Source organism: Haliaeetus albicilla, chromosome 5, assembly GCF_947461875.1.
Source record: "Haliaeetus albicilla chromosome 5, bHalAlb1.1, whole genome shotgun sequence".
Lineage (NCBI taxonomy): Eukaryota > Metazoa > Chordata > Aves > Accipitriformes > Accipitridae > Haliaeetus > Haliaeetus albicilla.
This window is the reverse complement of record NC_091487.1, coordinates 14,350,386-14,367,090: the sequence shown is the minus strand read 5'-3', so window position 1 is coordinate 14,367,090 and position 16,705 is coordinate 14,350,386. Positions and strand designations below refer to the sequence as shown.

Below are 16,705 nucleotides of genomic sequence, written 5' to 3'. Positions count from 1 at the left end.
TGTGGATTAGGCTAAATATTTGGCTGCCAGGCAGGCAGGGGCTGCGCCTGCTCGCTTGTGTTTCTAAAGCAAAATGGGAGTATGTGTGCTGTGCACTACTGGGGCTCCAAGTGGGAGGTATTTGAGCTAGCAGAGACATAAACACCCATTTTCAGAAGTCTAAGTTTGCAGAAATGTACTGAAATCATATCTGGGAGTATAAGAGAGGATCTTTCCTTTTCTTTTCTTTTCTTTTCTTTTCTTTTCTTTTCTTTTCTTTTCTTTTCTTTTCTTTTCTTTTCTTTTCTTTTCTTTGTGCTGAAGAAGGAGAGCTCTTTCAAGCAGTCATTAGAGACAGCTGAAGTTAGCATGAAAGTTTGCAGCTGGGATGCTGGTTGGGGAAATACAGAAGATGCCACATAGTTCCCAAGTGCTCCTCCTCTCCGCCTCCGCCACCGACAGGAGGATTTTGCTTATCTGTAGAAATACTTGGAAGCTGTAGTTTGGCACAGGGTCTGTGAGCAAGAGCACTTGCACAGGCTGTACAGCACATTTCTGAAGAGTCTTATTCCATGATGTTTACAGTAACTTAAGGCATGCAAAAAGCAACTGATGTGTTTTTTCTCCTCCTCTCCTCCATGCCTCGCAACATCTGCAGCATTTCCAACATAGTCTGTGTTAAGCCATCGGCATTTAGAAGCCATAATTGCATTTGCTTCTTGCTGTCGGGAGCCCTCTCTTGCTGCAGACCTGTTTTACAGGCAGTAATTTAGAGGGTGGGGCAACCTTCCCTTATTTTGCCATTCAGACTCCAAATCAAATGCCCAGTTTGCCCTCCCACCAACCTGGTGAGTGCCCAGTCTTTCATCTACATGTTCAGTTGCTTCTCTGTCCCTGTCATTTCTTTCTTTACGGTCTGTGATCAACTCCCTCACCACACACTAATGGTTTCCACAGTTCAATTTGTAGCATTCAGGATTCCCTTAGATCTCAAACATCCTCTAAAACTCACCTAAAAGACTGGCAAGATCACCAAAACGCTTTCTTCCTTGTGGGAAAGAAACTCTGGGGCAGAGGAATGGGATCCTGACAAATGCCAGGTGCTGGGTATGGACCCGTTGACAGTGCCCAGGATCAGTTCCCCAAAGGAGTCCTGGGTTTCATGGAGTAGCTGAAGTCACCGTTGAGTCACTGGGGCATGTGGGGACTGGTCAGAGCTGCTCTTTGGTTCTGCACACGGTCTGTCAATCACAGAAATTGCTTTTGGAGGAAAAGCCTGGCTCTGCAAGCCCTTGCTCAAATGACTCCAAACTGGGGTCAATAAATTGGTTGTGGCCTTTGACGAGTCACAACAAATTCCAAGATTTAGGAAAGCACAGTGCTGTCCCCGTCACTGATAACAGGGAGCATTTCACAGAGGTGCCAATGGCTCGTTCATCTCGACAGCTCCTCCTGACGGCCCCGGCAGAAGTGTCCCAGCGTCCCGTCACCGCTCTCAGTGCCGTTTGCGTGGCTCATGTTTCCATCACTTCAGAGCTCCTTGGGAGAGCAAAGGTTTTCACCCACATCAGCTGGTGTGAGGCCATGAAATGAAGAGTTTGGAGAGATATTTGGCAGGTTTAGGTCCAAAACCCCCTCATAAATCCATAGACACTACTTGTCAAACTTGGCATTTCACATAGTTCTCATCTATTTTGCAGATAAATACATTTACTTGCTGCCTGCACAGCACTCGTGCACACTTACCCTTTGTGATGTGCTCTTTGTGGAGCTGCAGGATATGCTGTGGCTTTGCCAGTACCCCTCAATTTCACAGCGCACTCAGAACACTTCCCAGTAACTAATAAAACTACCGTGAAAATGGTAAAATCCTTGCTGCTGCAGCCAGCCGTGGGAGAGGACCCCCAGGGCCATTGGCTGGGGCATATTTGTGCGAGTAGCAGCTCTGCTAGTTCACTCAGATGGGTACGATTGTTCCTGCTTCTCCCCAGAAGCTCTGATGAGAGAATGACCCCGCACTTCAGCAGCTCCATGTGTCGTAAAACCATGTCAAACCCCAGCAGGCAGCCAGCTACCCAGGCAAGGGGTCTCCAGCCTGAAGCCAGGGTGGGGTGAAAACTCCTGTAGCTAAACAAGTTGACTGAAGAGGCCTTGCTGACACAACAAAGGGGTAAAAGCACACAAAAAAGACCCATGTGTGACATCTGAACACCTAAGGGTTATCCACAGATACTAAAAAATCTACAAAGGTGACAGCAAGCTGAAGGTCTCAGGTTGTGCTTGATCATATCACAGGAATTAAGAAGGACCTAGCTTCAGGTTAAACTTAAAACTTGTGCATCTCCTGTTTCCCCCCACAGGGGGAAGGAAGAGCTTTAGAAGCCTGATCCAGACCCCTTGGAGCCAAGAGAATCATAGAATCACAGAATGCTTTGCATTGGAAGAGACCTTAAAGATCGTCTAGTTCCAACCCCCCTGCCATGGGCAGGGACACCTTCCACTAGACCAGGTTGCCCAAAGCCCCGCCCATCCTGGCCTTGGACACTTCCAGGGATGGGGCATCCACAACTTCCCTGGGCAACTTGTTCCAGTGCCTCACCACCCTTACAGTAGAGTTTTTTCTTAATATCTAATCTAAATCTACCCTCTTTCAGTTCAAAACCATTACCCCTTGTCCTATCACTACACTCCCTGTTAAAGAGTCCCTCCCATCTTTCCTGTAGGACCCCTTTAAGTACTGGAACGCTGCTGTAAGGTCTCCCCGGAGCCTTCTCTTCTCCAGGCTGAACAACCCCAACTCTCTCAGCCTGTCCTCATAGGGGACGTGCTCCAGGCCCCTGATCCTCTTTGTGGCCCTCCTCTGGACCCACTCAAGCAGGTCCATGTCTTTCTTCTGTTGGGGCCCCAGAGCTGAACACAGCACTCCAGGTGGGGTCTCACCAAAGCCGAGTAGAGGGGGAGAATCACCTCCCTCGAACTGCTGGTCATGCTTGTTTTGATGCAGCCCAGAAAGCAACTGGCTTTCTGGGCTGCAAGCACACTTTGCTGCCTCATATTCAATTTTTCACCCACCAATACCCCTAAGTCCTTCTCCGTAGGGCTGCTCTCAATCCACTCATTGCCCCGCCTGTATTTGTGCTTGGGATTGCCTCAACCCATGTGCAGGACCTTGCACTTGGCTTTGCTGAACTTCATGAGGTTCACACGGGCCCACCTCTCAAGCCTGTCAAGGTCCCTCTGGATGGCATCCCTTCCTTCCCTCCAGTGTGTCAACAGCACCACACAGCTTGGTGTCATCAGCAAACTTGCTGAGGGTGCACTCAATCCCACTGTCCATGTCGCCGACAAAGATGTTAAACAGCGCCGCTCCCAGTACCAACCCCTGAGGTATGCCACTCAGCACTGCTCTGCACTCCGACATGGAGCCATTGACCGCAACTCTTTTGAGTGCGACCATCCAGCCAATTCCTTATCCACTGAGTGGTCCATCCATCAAATCCATGTCTCTCTAATTTAGAGACAAGGATGAGGTGCGGGACAGTGTCAAATGCTTTGCACAAGTCCAGGTAGATGATATCCGTTGCTCTTCCCTTATCCACCAATGCTGCAACTCCATCATAGAAGGCCACCAGATTTGTCAGGCATGATTTGCATTGAGTGAAGCCACGTTGGCTGTCACTAATCACCTCCTTATTTTCCATGTGCCTTAGCATAGTTTCCAGGAGGATCTGCTCCATGATCTTGCCAGGCACACAGGTGAGACTGACTGGCCTGTCGTTCCCCGAGTCTTCCTTTTTTCCCTTTTTAAAATTGGGGGTTGTGTTTCCCCTTTTCCAGTCAGTGGGAACTTCGCTGGACTGCCATGACTTCTCAAATATGATGGATAGTGGGTTAGCCACTTCATCTGCTAGTTCCCTCAGGACCTGCAGATGCACCTCATCAGGTCCCATGGACTTGTGCACCTTCAGGATCCTTAGATGGTCTCAAACATGATCTTCTCCTACAGTGGGCAGTTTTTTATTCTCCAAGTCCCTGCCTTTGCCTTTGCCATCTGCCTTTGCTTTCACTTCAGTGAATTTGGATCACGACTCTCTTAAAATCTCAGAAATATCTTTATCCACCTGAGCCACAGATACAGACTGTGCCTCGGTCAGCTCGGTTCTTCTTCTTAAGACAGACAGCCTGAGCCCTGTGCTGTGTGGCTGGTGAGGTTTGCTGGGTGAGACCTCACCAGCAAGCACTCTCTTGGTGCGTGGGAAGCACCGTGCATTAGTCATTCTTTCTCCCAGCATGATTATTCAGAGAAACATATTTATATTTGCACCTAATTAAAACTCACTGACTGTTTTGTGTTTCCCCTACTGAAACGTTGCTAGATAGGACTTAGCAGTACGTCACAGCCACGTGTGTGGTATTACTCAGAGTTTATATATGAGGGACTGAGGCACAACAAGATTAAGCCAAGACCAGTTCCCACTCAAATGGGTGTCTAATCCAAGATGCTGGGGAGCTCTTCTTTCAGAGCACCCAGCACAGCACCGTGTTTCATATTTTCAAACTTCATTTGCAGATATGAGTGTTGGGCATGTCTGTAAATCAGGTCCGCGGTCTCTGGTCTGGCACAAGGAGATAAGGAACATGCCATCAGTGACCATTTGTGAAAAGCTTTATTTCCACAGTTGCTCCGTGGAGCAACTATTCTCTTTTCGAGAGCTGCTCTGCAGCTGGGGCACAGATGCAATCCAGTTCCCAGCAATACTTTTCAAGCTGACTTAGCCTGAAATCATCCTTGATCTTCCTGGAATTGCATTCCTTACCATGTTCAATATCTCTAACAGGTGAAGCTGTGATGTTATGCTAAACAGCTTATTGGAAACACTTATGGTATAAAATACAAAATAATCTGACACCTCATAACTAGACCTCTAGCAATAAGTATACTTGCAATAATAACTTGATACTTTATCAATTGTTTGGAGATGCTCTACAGTGTTGATAGCCTCACACACAAGCACCTCTGATACCTGTCCACCCCAGGACGCTAAATCTGTCATTTTCTACAGCTCTTCTACTGCAGAGCAGAGGCTGTCATGCTCATCCTGTTGCTACAACAGTCAGCTGGCCTTCTCACACCCATCTGACTTAGGCACGAGATTGCAATCCGTTTGTGCTGCAGGCATATGGACCGCATGCGGAAAGGATTTTGAGAAGGAAACTATTATTTCCTGCATCTATCATAAATTCCAAATGGTATATTCAGGCATAACTGTTTGAAAACAGACAGTACACTGATGAAATGGAAGCAATTTCTCTGGGAAATTTCACCTAGATTGTTTGATTCATCTCAGTGCTGCCAACTCTTTGATGTTTAGCATGAGCCTCATAAGATTTGTTTTAATTTTTTTTCTAAAGCCAGGTTTCTTGGGTCATGAGTTTTTGGGGGTTGTCAAGATGTCTATGCACCGTCTGTTTTCACACAGTTAGCAACATATGAGGAGTCTTATGCCACTGGAGAGGCATTTTTTTTCAAAGATGTTTTGGTCAGGTATTTAATCATCTAAGGCATAGGGAGAAGCATCATGTGGGAAAGTGTGAGTGAATGTGTAGTATCTGGAACAGATATGGAAGGCTGAGGCATACAATGCTCACATGTGTAGGCTGGAGAATAATATTTCTCTAACAAAAACTGTCTTTTTAAACACCAACCACATTTTTGCATGTTTTCATTTTGAGTCATTTAATGAAAAAATTGGAAAACTCCAGGGAAAGCATTCAATCTGCTCACAGTTTTTCACAGGAGGAGTGTTTGTTTTCTCAGCAAACTCCTCTCCTACAATTATTTGGTTTCTTCAGACCTTTGGGGAGCCTCCCCGCACATAAAGTAGCTGAAGAGTCTTTTTGCTGTCCTTTACTACTCCCTGCCTACTCTGACGTCCTATAAAGCAGGGGGAGTAAGAAGACAGCTTTTCAGTCTTCTCCCACTACACTGGAAGGAGACTACCACTGAAAAGTGACCGGATGACACATTTTTGTCGAGGCATGATGAGTTTCCCTTCCCTACTGTAGGTGCTTCGCTGCTCAGATCAGTCAAAACATAACCGACACCAGTGAGGCTTCAGCACTGTTTTAGGCTCTGGAGATGCAGAAGGACCATCAGACCCTGAGCGTAAGCATCTGCCTGTCCCATGTGGCCATCGGGACCTCACTAGAACAGAGCCAGTTCCCGGAGCAGCACATGTGCTCCCGTGCCATGTCCCTCGCTCCTAAGGTCAGGTGTCCCTGCAGGGGAGAGGAGGCAGAGGAGCACCCCAAGGTGCACGAGAAAACTCACTACTCTATGGCTATGAGACACAATGGTAGCCAGGAGCTGAACGTCTCTGTTTTGTCCAAGGAGATACAGGATTAGAAAACACTCAGTTTTCCTAAAGTGGTTTTACTTTCTCCCGCAGAATTGTGCCTCAAAGTTGACTGCACGTTTAGCGTTTGTTTCCTTTTCCTGATGAAGTTCAGCAGCTGGGTTATCCTAGATAATGGTGCCAAATCTTTACTTGTTCCGAGGTCATTGCTCTATTGACAATCTGCCTCGTTAACTAAGCTGCCTTCAGGGACAGAGGAGAACTGGAGGCAACTGGACGCTTTAATGAGTTCACGTGAAGGGCAAGACAAGGCTGTGGCGTGAGTCCATCCCAGCACGGCCCCGAGCCCGCCCAAACAGCTGTGTCTTTGCCACTCAGAGCGCCTGCGTTCTCGGGAATGAGCTCGAACGGAGTTGTTTGGAGTGAGGAGCCAGCACAGGGAGATCAAATTTACTTTCCACTACTCGATGCACTGCCTTGCCGCAGGCCAGGCTGTTTAACAAGTTGGCTGCCTGGAGAACGCCGTGGAGCGAAGGCAGCTGGGCAGGCGTCCCCTAGTACAACTTCTCCAGGCTTGGTCTTGTTCCTCTGTGTGAAATCGTTACTTGCGATGAGTCCCAGACCTCTCCTCTCAGCAGTTAATAGCATCTGATGAACCCAGGTACTCGAATTTCTGTGTGTTGATCTCGTGTCAAACATCTACAAAAGGTGTGGAAAATCGGCAGGAATGCTAATTCTTCACTGAGCTTAGTCTACAGTCAGAGAGAGCCCTAGGTTTCTGCCCAGAGCTGGAAGTTAGCTTTAGTTCACTAAAAGGTTATTAGATCCTTGTTTCTGCTTCCATTATTTCCCAAAAGTCACTTAGCAGAACTGAGTTACCTTCCTTGCCTAAATTCTCTGGCTACTGATGATGCTTGGCTGCCTTCTCTGTATTTTCAAGGCCTTATGCTAAATTTAGGCAAGGAGGAGAAATTTCTCCTCTGGACCTTCATTTTGTGGGTTACCCATTGACTGCTGTGGGCACAATGGGATCTGAAAATTCCATTTACTGCACAGCCACGTAGGTTTGGGCTAGGAAGACTGATTTATTCTTTCTACCTACTGGAGCTTCACATGCCCTTCATGTGAATGGCACATGCCCTGTGCCCTGAAGGTCACTGATACAGGTTTCCAAAGACTTTGGACCACCCCTTCCCTTCTTATGTATTACCTTAGGCAAGTGCTTCTTAAAAATGGTCTCTCTTCAACTGCATATGTGGTTCTCAAGAGATCCTAAATAAGTGATGTCTTTGCTGCAGTACGGTGCTCCCCGGAGACACCCAGTCTGAGACCTCTCCAGCCCTTCCTCGGTTATTCCAGTCCTGCCCATCTGCTGCTGCCTTCCTTGCTCTGTCCAGCAGCAAGTCCTGGGAAAATACCTTGAATTTTTCCAGAGGTGGAATAGGAAGCGCCAAAATACCAATCATAAGAGTTTATGTGAGTAAAGTTTTTGCATCTGAATACTCATGAAGTAGAAAGGCAAAAGTAATTTTCTGCTTGGAGCGAAGATCAGGAGAAATTTCTTTGCGCTTATTAGAGGAAAGCATCTTCTACTATTTTCACATCTTTAATAAAGGCAGCTTTCTCCAATTCTTATGCAATAAAGGTGTAATTCTATAAGTATCCGATGATGACCCAAACCACAATAGTGAAATATGAGCCACTTGCTCATGTCACTGAAATCTCAGAAGGGAATTACAGCCTTTAGCAGGGTTCATTTGAGGTATACTACTTAAGGTAATAGGGCTGGACAATCTCATTAAGATTTATTTCCACCTCATTTAAACATGAGTTCAAAAGTACAGCTGGAGCTGTACTGGCTTTATCTTTGGCTTATGAAAGAGATTGGAAAAAGAAGTAAACAGAAAACACAGTCAATCGCTCAATTGGCTGGGCCAGGAGACTGCAGTATATAGCGAACACAGACTTGTGCCCAGCAGGCTTTGGGAGGTTGAGGAAATCAGAACAAACTTTTATCCTTATTATATTGCATAGGCTTTTTTTTTTCCCTCCCACTGAATTTAAGAGATATTGCATCATTCCAGGAAGGAGGGGGTAACACAAAACAATTGCCTCTGTTCTTCCCTAGTGGTAGTTCATCATGCTCACTGGACTTGTTCCAGACCCAAATTTGTCCATACTCATTTGGGAAATGCATGGTTTATGAAAAATACATTTTCAAACGTTTCAGCTTGTGTTGCAGCTTCCCTGAGTAGTCTGAGATGTTTACAAAGCTTCCAGCTCATGGGGCTTGGCCTCCCCCAGATAATGATATGTGGCAACAGTAATCCTTCTATCATTCTCTAAGTGTTTGTTCTTGCTTCTGTTGAAGTCATCCATATTGTGGGTTATTTGGAAGCATTCATTTTCTCTGCTTCTTCAGTACAAAAGAAGCAGAGGATCTTTCCACCTGGGAGAGGAGAATTTGCTGGATAGCAAATGCAGAAGCCCACTAAATTTGCTGCAGTGTCTTTCTGGTAGGTGGGAATAGATACACTCAGATGCTTCAAATGCTAGAGAGAGGCTGCACCTACCAGAAGAGACTCGTGGTGATCGTGGTCTGAAGCCCAAGGGCTTTGGGGATCAGACTCCCTGTGATCCGCAGGCCAAGCTCCGGCTGCCAGCACCGTCCCACTCCTCTTACAGCAGGCAGCAGGGGGGGCATCCTCGGGCTCAGCCTTGCGGGAGGGTGGACTGTAGGGCTGCAGGACTGGCACCGAGGGGGGCTTCAGCAGGCAGATGATGTGAACAGCAGAGGACATGACCTCAAGCACGTCCTTGGCGTTGCTTCCACAAGGCAACATACCTGAGCCCTTCAGTCTGTGAATGGATTTTCTTGTTTGGGCACAATCCATTGCACTCTCACCCTTCTCAGATTTGGCCCATCCTTTGTGGTTTACCAAACCCCAGGGTAAATGAACACATCCAGAGCCCCCTGGAGATACCAAAGCAGAGAAATGCATTTGGCCCCCTCCCATACTTTCTGAGAGGCTCAGCTGGGAAGTAGATCCAGCATCACTATTTTCTAAGTATGATTTCCTTGGCACTTCTTTGATGCATAAAAATGCACAATCGACACTGCCATGTAGGACAGGACTAAGATCTGCATGTTTGGAAGAAAACTAAGGGATTGAATAGAAAGAAAAATGGAGTCGGCAGTTCTAAGGACCCATCACCATAGTATCAAACCACTATTTACAAAACTTCTTTGTGAAGAAGTTTCCACAGGCTCTTTCCTTCAGTTTCAGTTAAACTCAACATAGTCACTGCTCTGGATTTAAACTCAGCTCTGAAAGGCCTGTAATCTAAACATGGAAACATTTAAGTCATGCGCTAAAACAAGAAAATGAAGCTGCTCGGTGCGATGCAGGGCCGTGTGAGGACCCCCAGGCTGGTCCTGGTGGAGCTGCAACAGCCCCATTGCACAGAGCAACATCCAGGGAAAACCCTCCTGCAAGCCCCAGAGCTGCTGTGCTGGGGGGCAACCCCCCCCGCAAGCCCCAGAGCTGCTGTGCTGGGGGGGGAAACCCTCCTGCAAGCCCCAGAGCTGCCGTCCTGGGAGCCCGAGGCTGGGCCAAAGCTAACAAGAGCTGCCCGGGCAGCTGGGCGAGCCAGGCCATCACACGGCCCCCCTGCATCTCTGCAGCTGCGTTTCCAACGCTGCCTGGGGCATCCATGCACTACGATCTCTCGTATGATGTAGGTGTGCTCCAGTCTGAAAGCATCGGAGTAAAACCCCATCTGTTTTCAGTGGCTGAGTTGTGTGAAACAGTTCAGACTCTGGTACGAAGTGGGAAGAAATTAATTGGGTATTCAAACTTCATTCTGTTTTAATCTGGAATTATTAAGGACATTTATATTTTTGAACACAATGTTTAACCTGACAGCATCCCATTAAAATGCTTTATATAAGCTCATTAGAAGCTTCTGTGCAGTATCATATTTCTTGCAATTAGCAAATATCAGTGGCTCAGCTGAACTGCAAGATATTTTTTCTGTCCTGCTCCTCTTTTGTTCCTCCATCTCCTGCCTGTCATAACCTAAGCATAGCCTAGATTAGATCCTTTCACACATCAGCCTTTCTGTCTGACAAGTCCTAAAGAAGGAGAAATAAAAAAAAGGAAAAGGAATAGAAAATTAACCATTAGGAACCTCTGAGAAATCAAAAGAGCCTCTTAGATTAAGTCCCTCACCAGTGTCAGGGCTAGCAGCAGTGCCAGTGGCATTAGTGGCACTAAGTCACTTAATTCCAATATGATTCAGAATCATTTGTAGATATCAGCTTATTCAGAATAAATCCTCTTCCTCCCAGGTCTTTTGTTTGCCGTCTCCTTACAAGCTACGTTGCATATAAATGAACTCATAAGATATGTGAAGGAGGGTTATATTTTCATTTGTACTGAAGTTTCATGCATGCAAATGCTACTGTAGAAATACTAGTAATGAATAGTATTAATAGTTAATGAATCCAATCCTTATTTTGGTTTTGTTTTGAATTTTTTGAGCCCTTACTCAGATATGAAATATGTAAAATGAAAGGGAGGTTTCCCTGAATAAGGCGAGAGGCCCATTTTTAGAGATACTTAGATCTTGCTCCAGTTAGTGGCAAGGGGTGGCCCAGCTGGCCTATGTCCCAACCTGGATCTCACGGGATGGCTGGAATTTAGCCTCTGAGGTCTTTCATGGTTTGTGAGTGAATCACAGGCTGCTAAGCCGCTTCAAGCCCACAGGGAACTCAGGTTCCCGGGAAGGAGCAAAGGTTTGTGCACCCGAGTCTCAGATCCTATCGTGAGCGCTGGAGCTCCAATATAAATGCCAGTTCAGACCTTTCAGCCCAGCTTGCCACTTCTGTGTGTACCCACAAATGCTGGAGTCCTGACGTTGCTGAGCAGATAAGCCCTGCTGCTTATCCGACAGCTTCTTGAGAGGATTCAAATCCTCTAGCAGAGGGCATCCGAGCTAACTGGGCTGGGACGTTGTGACCAGACGGCGTGGAGAAGCATTTAGGAAGCGGTGTAGAAATCAGTAGTAGCCCCTCCATGGCAGACCTCGGCCCTTTCCTGAGCAGTGCCCTGGGGCTGCGCAGGGGAAGGGCTGACGGCTGGTCCTCTGCCAGGCTCCAGCCCCGCTTGGTTTGTCGGCGGTGCTTGATGTTAATGCTCCTGCTGCCCTGTGTGCTAGCCTGCACTGCCTGTGCTTGATGATAGCTGGAAAAAAGTCCGATTTTTTACGAGGCTGTTAGAGGTTGTTTTTTTTTTTTCCTGGAAAGGGGTGAAATAAAGGTGCCCATGAAGCTCACTTATTCACTTAACTTTTATATAAAAATGCATCCAATCATTATCTTCTTTATTTGCAAAGAACTTACTGCAACAATGTCACATGTGGAGCAGCAATCAGAAAAATGATTTTTCATTTACTGTAAACATCAAAACTGTCACATGAGGTTCAGAGATTAGAGTTTAGACAGTTCATTTTGGGGACTTGGGCATTGAAGGTCCATGTTTAAAGGAGACCCATTCTGCAGCTATTAATAGTCTAGATTTAAGGGCCTAATTCACAGATGTTTTCTAGTTCTGTTCTTTTCTATTGGAGTTGCCTGGGTCTCTGTTTCTTTTCCCAGCTGATGTCCTTTCCTCCTAATGCCCTCCATTAGGGCAGGTGGGACAGCCTGTTGCTCCACCACTTGGAAATCAATCCCAGAGTATCTCTTGCAGGAGAGGTACTGCACGTGCTCACCACTGAATAAGCACAAACCCCTGAAGGCCATTGAATGGTGCTACCTGTCATTGCCACAAGCAGAAATTATCAGTTGCAAGATGCCTGGATGTATATGCACCCTGAGTCTGTCTCATTCCTCTTTTAAATCTTTTTATTGATTGCAGGGAGCGTAGCTTGGTCTTACTCGGTTAGGACAGAACTTAGGTTCCTAAAATCTCAAGATCTCATCTATTATTTTTCTTTTAAATTGTTTTATCCAAACATGCATCAACTGACAAGTGTATCTTTGTTCTGGCGTGTCTTGCACAAATGTAATCTTTATGGCATGTACTGGTTGAACTGAAAAATATCATTAATACCTACTTCCATCGCCTTTCCAGGAATGGATTTAGGACACAGACTAGAGATTAATGCCTTGGCTGATAGTGAGGAGCATTAAGAGTGGGACTAAGATAGGGTCAGATTACATAAAAAGAGAAACACTAGCTGCAAAATCCACCACTACGCAGAAGAGAGCAGAATATCTCACGGATGAATTTATCAGTATTTCAGAGGTGGTCTGTCAGAGATGAAGCCAGCTACAGCACTACAAACTAGAGTCTGTGTTCCAGTTATGTTAGCTGTGATCTTGCACTAGCTGGTTCACAGAAAATTTGAAAAGGAGGAAAAATATTGTCTATAACCCCCATTGCCAAAGAAAATGTAAGCAGTATTATTTTCAGCTGCTTACTCATTCAGAGGGAGCCACAGCACATGAGTCTTGCTGTGCTTTTTGGCTGCTGGGAGCCAGCAGCTTTCCTCTTCGAGTATGGAATTGTGCATGCCTGGCTCTTGAGGGAAAACAGGGATAAATCACAAGTTTGCCGATGTTGCCTTGCTAACGTGATGTATGTAGTCTAAGCATGTGCAGTATGGATCATGAACGAGCTGTTGGAAGGGAAAGTGTTTGGGGAAACTTTTACAAATGGGAAGACAAATATGCTGGTATGTCTTGTTGTGCTCAAATAAGGACACGTAGTATTATGTGCAGGCTGCCTAAAGAAATCACTACCTTCATCAGTGGTAATGACATTTCCTAACAAAGACAGATTGTGTCTACAGAGAAAAATAAGAAAGGGGACTGCCAAATAATATCAGTGAAGGTATCAAGAAAATACTATTTTGTTACCAAAAAAAATAATGACAATAAAATCTGGTTACGTGGCTTGTCTAAACTGAGGAGACTAAATATTCAGTAACTGACTATTGCTACACAAAGGATTTATTTATTATTCCCCAGTTATCCTACTGCAACTTAAATACCTCACAAAATGACTCTTAGCAGCAAAATTTAAAACCAGCTATATTTTATTAGTTATCAGCAAGTCCCTGCATCAAAAGATAAAAGATGTCAAACATGAGACCCCATTAGAAGAAAAAAAGAAAGAAAGAAATTTAAAAAGAAGGCAAGAGCCATTAATCACAGCATCCCAGGTTTGTTCCCTCTGGAGCCGGTGTTCATGGGCACACTGTGTAGCGAGTGATGGTTTCAATCCTGGGAAAGGCCTGACTCGGCCACGTGCAGCTGAAGGGATGCTCTGGAGGAAAAACAGGTTTTGGGTCCTCTGTGTTTGGGACTCATGTCAGTAACATCACTATACACCTGTTGCCCTGCTCTCTCACCTAAACCACATCTGATTTACCTGTCCTTCGCGCTGGATCAGACATAAAGAAACCTGTAGTGCAACCGAAGAAGCGTTTTGTTCCCTCATTCTTCCTAGGGATTGTGATGGGTAGAGCTTGCCTACAAAAAGACCATGGGATAGTTCCAGAAATATAGTGATATTGTAACAGATACTAAAAAATCCAACAGCTCCAAACAGACCCTGTTTCAAGTTCAGAACGCCTATCAATAAGCTCAGTTATACACTCATAAACAGTCACTTGCACTACAAGGACATCACCAAAGGGCCCAATTTCATTTTCTCCCAATCCATGGCAATTTACAGGACAGTGATTTAAATCCTGGTCATCACCCTGACTGTGTATGTTTGGGGGATGGGGAGTTAAATCACACAAAGCTTTCTTTCTCACACGAAGCCTTCTTTAGCTGTACCTCAAGAAGTCATTCAGCGCAATTATTTATTACTTGCATAAATCAGAGCAATGCAAAGAGGTCTGCCGCTGAAGTTTAACAGCATATTCCTGTTTCTGCTATTTTTCCAACATATCTAACCTGAGAAAGGGATGATTCCTTGGGCTTGTTTGTTGTTGTTTTTTTGTTTGGTTTGGTTTTTTTGTAATGCTATATGCTCCCAGGGAAATAATAGACAGTGATTTATTTATGAAATTCCTAGAGCGGGAGGAAGTCATGCTTGGGTCTTGCTGCCATGGAGGGAGATAAATAGACTGTCCTACTATATTTAGCTAAAGAAGATATAACCCATAGGAAAACAGACTGAGCAAGACTGGAGAGACATATACAAGCTGGCACAGGAGATACTGAGCCAGAGAACAGACTGTTTAGATAGAGGCACTTATGGGTACTCCCCATCAACAAATGAATCATCGAGGGCATAACTGGCTATTTTTAGCAGCAGTGCCTACATTTCTTTTGCCTTTTACCTCAAGCAAACTGTGAAGCACTACACAGGAGCCACTAAAAATCCATACGGAGCAATGCTGGGCTTCCTTGTGTGGATGGGCAGGGCTGAGTACCCTTGGCTTGGCTGTGCAGCAGGGCCCACAGACATATATGTGTGTGTGTGTGTGTGTGTGTGCATCCATGCAGTGGTTCATTCTCCCAACGTGCGTTCTCATGTGGTGGGTAGAATGGGGGGCTCAGGCACCCTTTGTGCTGCCACCCCCCTGCTTCCATGCTTGCCCTCAGCTCTCCTGTGGGGATCAAGGAGATTGTGTCTTCTGATATCCTAGCCATTGCTCTGGGCAAAATCCTTTGACTTCAGCTCTGGGGATCATGATTTAATCCAATAATTTAGCCCAATAATGGAAACCGGTGGGTAACACAATATTTGTTTTTATCATTATATTCACCATTTGGACGTAACGGGCTGCAAACCCCTTATGATTTGTGGCAGGGCATTCCATTAACGCATCTATAAAAAAGCAAAGATGTCTCCATTGACAGCACTTAACAATTTTCTCTATTACTTTGATGGCTATTCACTTTGAATGGAAAGTGCTTTTCCGCACCATTGAAGCATAGCTAGTATATAACCTTCGAGCACTCAGAAATGCTGAGATGCTACAAGAAGGAACACTTAAGAGAGCACACCCGCTCTTTGGCATGTGCTGCCTGGCTTCAGAGCTCGTAGAGCTCACTGCCTGCAGTGCTGCTGTATCACGCACAGGTCGGGACAAAATGTGCCCCGTGGCATTGAGAGTGGAACAGAGCTATTTCATCTGCCTTCCGGTTTTTCATGATTACCAAGTGGATTTTACATTCAGTTCCTTGTATGAAATTGGTGGTAAAATCTACGCGGGTCTAAGCTTGTTTCAGAAGCTTTTATTGGATAGCAGAAACAGTGCGTACTCGTCTGGCGATGGGGAATATAGAGGCTCTAAGTTGAGAGGTTGATGTTCAAATCCAGCAGATCAGCATAAAGCCCTCAGGATATTATTCTTGCTGCAATTACGAGTAACAGCTATCAGGAAAAGAAAGGGTAGGAGATTGCCATGTAGTGAATAGAAATGTTTCTCTTCAGTTGTTTGTATGAACACTGCAGACAAGGATAAATTGTTGTTACTGTAAAGCTCTCAGTGACAAATTGATCCCCATCTGTGTCTCTAGCTGCCTCTAGCTTTTCCTTATGGGAGGCAGTGGTGGGTCATCAGTGTGGTCATTTTAAACTTGGTACAACAAAAAAGATCCTGATTTCAGAGTCTCCTTGTGTGACCTTTACTTATATTCACAAGTGTTTCTCACACAAACAAGCCCCAGTGATGTTGATGCTAATAGGTAGATGGTAGAGACAATTTCACTGTGACTGTTAGAGACTGGAGACGAGGAACAAAAGATCCTTTCTGAGAGCTGCCCATCCATCTCGAATGCTCTGACTCACTTTACCTCGTGTGGGACTGACTGCTTAGAAAAACCAACACTGCCATCTTTTTACCGCGTTTACAGGATCACGGCCTTAGGATACACAAAGCATTACTCACTTCAGCTGATTCCATTAATGCTGAAGACACAGCCTTGCACTTACTCTGTATGAGCTGTAGAAAAGGCTTCTGTATGAGAGGATTATGGCTACAGTTCAGATGCTCAACATTTGTTAGTAGAAATATTTCACAATGAAGCAATAGCATCATAAGAGCTTGCAATGCATCAGCATCTGCTTTATTTCTTCTGTTAAAGTCTCCCTAATTTTTTTTTTTTTTGTAAGACAATGAAGAAAATAAAAACTAATTGCTGCTGTTCTTGATTTTTACAAAACTAGTTACTTAGGAAATAGAGAAAAAAAAAAATCTCAGGCTCAGTTGTACAACATAATCAAACTATTAGTGCAAAATGGCAATGCAATGCCATGTCAATGCAAGTGGTAAGCTGAGCAGATTTCTGATCGCCGGACATGTGCCTATCTGAGCATGCTTGTATGCAAACACAAACTCAG

The 16,705-nt window shown here is 45.3% G+C and overlaps 1 protein-coding gene across 1 annotated transcript in view; it reads left to right on the top strand.

Moving 5' to 3' along the window:
• Window positions 1–16,705, top strand: part of EML1 (EMAP like 1) — a 131,078-nt gene that overhangs the window by 6,087 nt on the left and 108,286 nt on the right. The window lies entirely within an intron of this gene.